General features: G+C 36.7%; 1 non-coding gene across 1 annotated transcript; it reads right to left on the bottom strand.

The window, feature by feature from the left end:
- Positions 1–7,123: 7,123 nt before the first annotated feature.
- LOC131165197 (small nucleolar RNA R71) lies at positions 7,124–7,230 on the bottom strand. Its single transcript, XR_009139513.1, has one exon. It is a non-coding gene; the product is annotated as a small nucleolar RNA R71 (small nucleolar RNA).
- Positions 7,231–8,230: the final 1,000 nt, after the last annotated feature.

The following is an 8,230-nucleotide window of genomic DNA, read 5'->3' on the forward strand; positions in this document are numbered from 1 at the left end:
CCATGGCATTTTGTAAGAGGCAACAAAAAAATTAGTCTTGATCAGCTCACTGGAATGAATTTTTTGGTAAGAACTGCTGCATAGCTAGGAAAACAATTTGTTTACAGTCTCTTTCATTATGATAGCTTTCCCTTCGTGGATGGGGATGGGTGTGTTGTCTTATCCTCAAAACCCTAATTTAACCACAACACCAACTAATTGTGCCAAAGTTCATCCAAAAAGCCAAAATCATGTATATTCTAATAATGTTTTCAGAATTTACTTCAAAACCCAAAAAGCCAAAATCAAAAAGACAAAGTTCCCAATGGTGATAGCGTCCATAACATCAGGTTCTCGAAATTAGGAACACATGAGCATTAGCGCAGCAATCATGATATGGTTCAAGTTTAATTGTATGTCTTATGATAAAAAAGCTCGAATCCAAGGCATGCAAGATGAAACAGAGCTCGGGCTCAAGAATCTAAATAGATTAGAGACATGCAAAATGAACAAATTAATAAGGAAAAAGATATAAGAAGAAGAAATGGTGAACCAGGCACCTGAAAAGTGATAGAGCCGAGGGGTGTGCCCATGCCGCGGTAAAGAGTAGAGGGTCCCTCGGCGGCGACAATCTTGCAGAAGATGCCCAAGGCAGAACCACCAGTTCTGGAATGCTACTTCCGGATTCTCAAGGTGTCGAGGGGGTAGCCGGAGATGACGCCAGCCATCCCCCCCGAATCCTCCCGCCATGAACTCCTTCCCCCAACTTTTCGCGAGAAACTCCGATCAGAAATGCATCCATTCTACAGTCCACTCACCCCCTTTGTATTGCAACTATCATTTTTAATGAGCTGCGTGCATGGAGGAGCGAGGAGGGAGGGGCAGAGGGAGGAGCAGAACGAAATTTGGGGAAAGAAGAGATGGCAGAAGGGAGAAGGAGGCGAGAGTAGGAGAAAGAAGAAATTTGGGGAAAGTGTGGGGGATTTCAGATTTTGAGCATCAGTGACGGTTTCAAAACCGTCACTAATACCATATTATTTGTGACGGTTTTCCCAATCCGTCACTAATACCCTTAACCAATTTTTTTTATATATATTTTTTAAATAAAAACAATAGTAGTGATGGTTTCAAAACTGTTACTAATACCCTATTATTAGTGATAGTTTTCTCAAACCGTCACTAATACCCTTAACTAATTTTTATATTTTTTAAATAAAAACACTAGTAGTGACGGTTTTAAAACTGTCACTAATACCCTATTATTAGTGACGGTTCATCCAAACTGTTACTAATACCCTTAACTAATTTTTTTTATATTTTTTAAAATAAAAACAGTAGTAGTGACGGTTTTGAAACCATCACTAATACCCTTAACTAATTTTTTTATATTTTTTATATAAAAACACTAGTAGTGACGGTTTCAAAACGTCACTAATACCCTATTATTAGTGATGGTTCTCTCAAACCGTCACTAATACCCTTGACTGATTTTTTTTTTTTTTTTTTTAAATATAAACACTAGTAGTGACAGTTTCAAAACCGTCACAAATACCCTATTATTAGTGACGGTTCTCTCAAACTGCCACTAATACCCTTAACTGATTTTTTTTTAAATATTTTTTAAATAAAAATACTAGTAGTGACGGTTTCAAAACCGTCACTAATACCCTATTATTAGTGACGGTTCTTCCAAATCGTCATTAATATCTTTAACTATTTTTTAAATAAAAAACACTAGTAGTGACGGTTTCAAAACCGTCACAAATACCTCATTATTAGTGGTGGTTCTTTCAAACCGTCACTAATACCCTTAACTTATTTTTTTAATATTTTTTAAATAAAAACACTAGTAGTGGCGATTTCAAAACCGTCACTAATACCCCATTATTAGTTACGGTTCTTCCAAACCGTTACTAATACCCTTAACTATTTTATTTTTTCTTTTATATTTTTCAAATAAAAAACACTAGTAATGACGGTTTCAAAACTGTCACTAATACTCCATTATTAGTGACGGTTCTTCCAAATAGTCACTAATACACTTAACTAATTTTTTTTATTTATTCATAAATATTAGTAGTGACAGTTAGTTAATCGTCACTAATAAGTGACTTTTAGTGACGAATTTAATCTGTCACTAATACCCTAGAATCGTCACTAATATTTTTCTGAAAAAATTTTTGTTCAAAAATTGTTTACCGCGCTGTTTTTAGTGACGAAAGTATTAGTGACGATTCTAACTTTTAGTGACAAAAGTATTGTGACGATTCTAACTTAAAAACCGTCACTAATACCAACTTTTAGTGACGAAATTGAATTCGTCACTAATACTTTTGTCACTAAAAACCAGTTTTTTTGTAGTGGTTTTTGTATTTCTTTTGTAATTTACACAAGAAAATAGTGATCCTTACCATTTGCTCCCGTGGATGTAGGCATTGCCTAACTACATAATTCTATGTGTCTTTGTGATTCATATTACTTTAATTTACTTCTTGTGGTTGTGGATTGTTCTATATATTCACCATTAGATTACTACAGTGTGTGTTTGATCCTTTACATATAAACATATATTTTTTTGTGCATATTTGGGGTTTTTACACAACAATTGGTATCAAAGCATTGTTGTAATGGCCTCTGGATCTTCATCTACAAAATTTTACATCATCAACTTTGATGGAACCGGGAATTTTAGTTTTTGGCAAAGAATGGTGAAGGATCTTTTGGTTCAATAAGGCATGGTGAAGGTTTTATACAGAATTCAACCGGAAAGCATGGATAAATCAAGTTGAATTGAAGTGGGGGCAATAACAGTATCAACTATTTGTCTATGTTTGGCTGATGACGTGTTGTATCACGTCATAGATGAGGATTCTGCAGCATCAGTTTGGCAAAAACTGAAAAGCCAATATATGTCTAAAGGTTCGTCAGAATCTGTAAGGATAGTGAAGGAAGATTCAGAATGCAATGATGGGGATACGCTATATGTTTCATCGGGTTCGAGGTGCCTCATAGAAGATTCTTGGATCCTAGATACATGATGCTCTTATCACATGATAACAATAAAAAATGGTTCGACACCTACAAGCCAGTTAATACTGGTTGTGTCTTGATGAGAAATGATTGGTATTGAAAATGTCAAAATCAAAATATATGATGGTGTTGTGAGAACCGTATGTGATGCAAAGCATGTACCGGGTCTAAGGAAGAATGTTATTTCATTGGGCATTTTAGACTATAATGGATACATTTACAAGTCTAAAAGTGGGGAAATGAAAGTGTGTGAAGGTGATTTGATATTAATGAAAGGAGAAGAGGTAACAAAAAAATATCTATGCACTACAGGGTGTCACGGTTATATGTGGAGTTGCAGCTATAGAATCTGAGTGATGGGGATCAACATGCTTTGTCTATCTCTTTTTTCGATATAGTGGTATATGGATGACCTCTGAGTGTTCACTATCATTCAAATTGATTGTAGGTACACATGGAACTACTTGAAGACTCTTGAAAAATTTAGGAGCATGAAGACCCAAGTTCATATATTGAAGCAAGATTGAGTCCAAGACCCATGTGATCCCCACACAGCCATGTAAACCCCACACGATTATGCTCCATAAGCCCCACACAGTTTTGGGCCTCCTTTTAGCACATGCTTGAGTCTCACATTTAAATTATAATAGTGCAAGACAACTAAGCTGAAGTGAGTGTCTAGTAAGTTGGAGAGTATTTATTGTGTTGGGATTTAGTGTAAGAATGTCTAGTGCTTGTGTAGTGACCTGAAGAATAATATTATTTTAATAATAAAGAAGGAGGAAAATGGAAACAGAAACAGAAGGAGGCAATAGACTTTATCGACGAACGCAGAGCGTTCATCTACGACATCGCACTTTGGAGATAATAATAATTAATTTCAAGAAATTTCCAAGCCTCGTCGACGAACATAGGGGTTTTGTCGACGAGGGTTCTTCAGCACCTCATCAACGAGGTCCCGTCTCGTCGACAAAAAAATACCGAGAGAAGAATTTGGGTTATTATGAATTTCGTCAACGAAGGGTAAGGTTCATCGACGAAATTACTTAAGGACTTGTCGACGAGATGACATGCCTCGTCGACGAAACCCGCAATATAAATAGCCCTAAACTGATTTTAATCGCAGAAATTCGGCCGCAAACCCTCTCCTCTCTCTCTTCTACGGCCCTTCCCCCTTCTCTCTTCAATTTCGGCCCTGTTAGTCGTCGGATCAACGATCTGAGGCCACCACGACACTCCTGGTAGAGTTCTCTGCAAGTCTACCGGAGCGGATCGTCAAGGGGACAAAGTTGGAATTCATCCCAAATCTAGGTAAGGTCTTTTATTCGGAATTTGAGTTTCCAGCAATTGTAAGAAATATAATAGATGTAAAAATAGTAATATTTTGTTTTGAAATTTATGGTTTTCAGGGTGTTGAGTGGAGAACCCTGCGGGTGTTGAACCCGTTATAGTAAGGGTTTTTAGCAGGAAACAGGTAAGGAAAATATGTTATGCTAGGCAATTTTACTGTGTTTCAGTATAAACTATACGTTTTTATCAGATGATTATTCACGATAGAAATTTATACAGTTTATCATTTATGTATAATATGTTTAAATTTTCTGTATGGCTGATTACGCGCTTAAATTGCGTAATAGGTGCTTTAATTCATGCATTGCAAATGATATTTTGTATTTAAATGCCTAATTACTCTCAATATTCTAACATTGTGTTCTATTTATAAAATTTGAGTTTTATTGAGTAATGTATGAAATTTTGGTGTTTTTTATTGCAGAGCAACTGTTGGAAGCTAAAAAACCGACGGTACTTTGCAATTTGTGCGTAACTCTATCATCTAACCTTTGATTCAGATGATTCAAGATGCTGTAGAAAGATAAGAAAACAATCTACAATTTTCATGTTTTGTGTTTTGCAAAATACTAGCAGCATCAAGGCCGAAATCAGACGTGAAGTTAGCATACGCCGTTTTATGGATTATTTCGACAATTCTTCGTAATCTTTGCGTAACTTTCTCATACGAGCTCCGATCGAGACGATTCAAAATTCTGGAAAAATCTGAAAAAGAGATCTACATCTTTTGTGTTTTAATTGTTGAGAGTTACGAGCTATAAGAGGGTTGAAAGTGGGCTTTAAAGAGGAGGGCAGTTCATGTACCTTTGAAACAAAAAAAAATAAAAAAATGAGATTTGACCCAGCCATGCAGCCGGGTCATCTCAGAAGGGCAGTGTGCGCTGGGTACATAGAAAGGAAAGACAAAAGAATGGAAAGAAAAAAAAGAAAGGAAAGAAAAGCAAAGAAAGAAAGGACAAAAGGAAAGTAAGGATTGAAAAAGGAAAAGAGGAGGGTTTCCTTGGGAGAGTGCCGTGTGCAAAAAGAGAGGAGGAGAGAGCAGCGTGCGCTGGGGGCTGGAGAGGAAGGCTGCATCATAGGAGAAAAAAAGAATTTATTTTTTTTTTTGGGGAGAAACAGAAGGGAGGCCAAACCACATAAAATTTTTTGGAAAAATTATTTTTTGGGAGCTTTCTTGTGGTTTTCTTTTGGGGGTGCTGCGAAGATACACACACAGCCAGCAAAGGAGAGTTGGAAGCACGCAAAAATAATATCTTTTCAGAATCGGAAGGCAGCGAACAACGGCGGTGTTTGGGGTGTTCGTGACGCGCGACGGTGGTGCGGCGAGTGTTAATCTTTCCCGTATGCTCCAAATTGAAGAAAATATGGTGAAATCTGTTATGTTGGATTTAATTTTCGGAATGAACTAAATTTTTGAATTCTTGGAAAACGATGTAGCCAGTTTCGAACTATGCTTGCTCTTTGATGCTAATCTGAAGTAGTTTTCATTAATGTTTGTTTGAGTTATTCTGTGCCTAATGCTTTTAATTAACTGACCATTAATTAAATGATTTTAGTCTTGTGACTTGCTATCGAAAGGGGGGATTATAGGATAGATCTTGGATAATTCAGCGTAGGTAAATATAGAGATCGAAAGACTTGTATGAACCTACGTAGCATTAAAAATCGAGGGTCTTACTACGTTCTTGCGTTATTAATTTGCATACTCTTATGTTAAATAATAAACAAGAATAGGTTCCGATTGACTATCGAAAGAGACTTTTAGAAAAATTGACGATTTGCTAACAAACAGAGAAAACGAAGTTAAACTAGCTAAATGAGTAAAGCATAGTGAGAAACTAGGTGAAATCGGTTTCCTAGAAATTTTCACCATCATCAATTTGACACGCGGTATCCAGTTTTAAATTCTCCTGAATAGTTTATTTAAAGTAGCTTTGTTTAAATTTTGTAGTCTAAAATTATTAATTTTTCTAAATAAAATCAAGGTTAGTAAAATTTCGATACTTGGTAAAATTAAGACATCAATCCCTGAGGACGATACTCTACACATCATTATATTAAAAAACTACGATACTGTGCACTTGCAGTTTGCACCGGTCAAGTTTTTGGCACCATTGCCGGGGATTGAGTTTATCTTATTTTTGCCAATATCGATACAAAGTAATCTTGGTTTTAATTTCGAATTCTCTTCTTATATTTTTATTTATTTATTTTCTTTATTTTATTTTATTATTTTTTTTTTTTGTATTTCTGGTGTGTTTTTTTTTTTTTTTTATGTTGGATGCGCAGGGCTAGAACACGTGACATTATTCCTTTTGATCCGGAGATTGAAAGAATGCTCAGAGCACTAAGAAAGAAAAGGGTATTAGCCATGGAGAACAGACAAGATAATGCGCAGCCACGCGCCTTGAAGGATTATGTGCGACCAGTTGTGAATGACAATTATTCGGGTATCAGACGTCAGCCCATTAATGCCAACAATTTTGAGCTCAAACCCACATTAATCAGCATGGTGCAGCAGGCCCAATTCAATGGATCGCCACTTGATGATCCCAATATCCATCTGGCGATGTTTTTGGAGATTTGTGATACTATGAAGATCAATGGTGTTACTGAAGACACCAATAGATTGAGATTATTCCCTTTCTCTTTAAGGGACAAAGCAAGAGGTTGGCTACAGTTGCTACAACCTGGGAGTATTACTAGTTGGCAGGACATGGCAAAAAAATTTCTAACTAAATTCTTTCCACCTGCAAAAACAGCTCAACTCAGGAGTGAGATTGGTCAATTCAAGCAGCATGATTTTGAATCACTCTATGAAGCATGGGAAAGGTATAAAGATTTGATTCGACGCCGTCCACAACATGGATTGCCGGATTGGTTGCAAATTCAGATATTCTATAATGGGTTAAATGGGCAAACGCGAACTTTAGTTGATGCTGCATCTGGGGGAACTTTGATGTCAAAGACACCTGAGGGTGCTACTGCTCTTTTGGAAGAAATGGCCTCAAATAACTATCAATGGCCAACTGAAAGAACTATGGCTAAGAAAGTTGCTGGAATTTATGAATTGGAGCCGTTTGCTGCACTTTCAACTCAAGTTGCTTCTCTGTCTCATCAGATTTCATCTTTGACAACCCAGAGGATACCACAAGGTGCAGAATATGTGGCAACTACAAGTAGGACAGATCCGAGCAATGGAGAGAGTCATGAACAGGTTCAATACATCAACAATCGGAACTACAACTATCCTGGTGATCCTTTGCCACAATATTACCATTCAGGGCTTCGAAATCATGAGAATTTGTGTTATGGAAATACAAGGAATGTGCTGCAACCTCCTGCAGAATTTGAGAGTCATCAAGGTGAGAAGAAGATGTCACTTGAGGATGCCATGATATCTTTTGTTGAGGAGAAAAAAGCAAGGTTTAAAAAGACAGATGCACGGCTAGACAACATTGAGACTTATTGCAACAATATGGGAGCCACTATGAAGAACCTTGAAATACAAATTGGGCAACTGGCCACGACTATAAATTCTCAACAGAGAGGAACTTTTCCTAGCAACACAGAAGTGAATCCTAAGGAACAATGCAATGTCATCACACTTAGGAGTGGAAGAGAAATTGATAAATCACCAGCAAAGGAAACCATGTCCACACCTACAGCTAAAAATAATGGTCAAGGCAAGAATAAAGTGGAAGAAGACGAGATGGTGGATGACACACCAAGAGAGACTGACACGTCACCAATAATTTCATTTCCTGACAATCCTCCTATTCTCTCTACTCTACTTCCTTATCCTCAACGTTTTCAAAAACAAAAATTAGATAAGCAATTTTCTAAGTTTTTGGATATTTTTAAGAAAATT

The sequence above is a fragment of the Malania oleifera genome, chromosome 9 (genome assembly GCF_029873635.1).
Source record: "Malania oleifera isolate guangnan ecotype guangnan chromosome 9, ASM2987363v1, whole genome shotgun sequence".
Taxonomy (NCBI): domain Eukaryota; kingdom Viridiplantae; phylum Streptophyta; class Magnoliopsida; order Santalales; family Ximeniaceae; genus Malania; species Malania oleifera.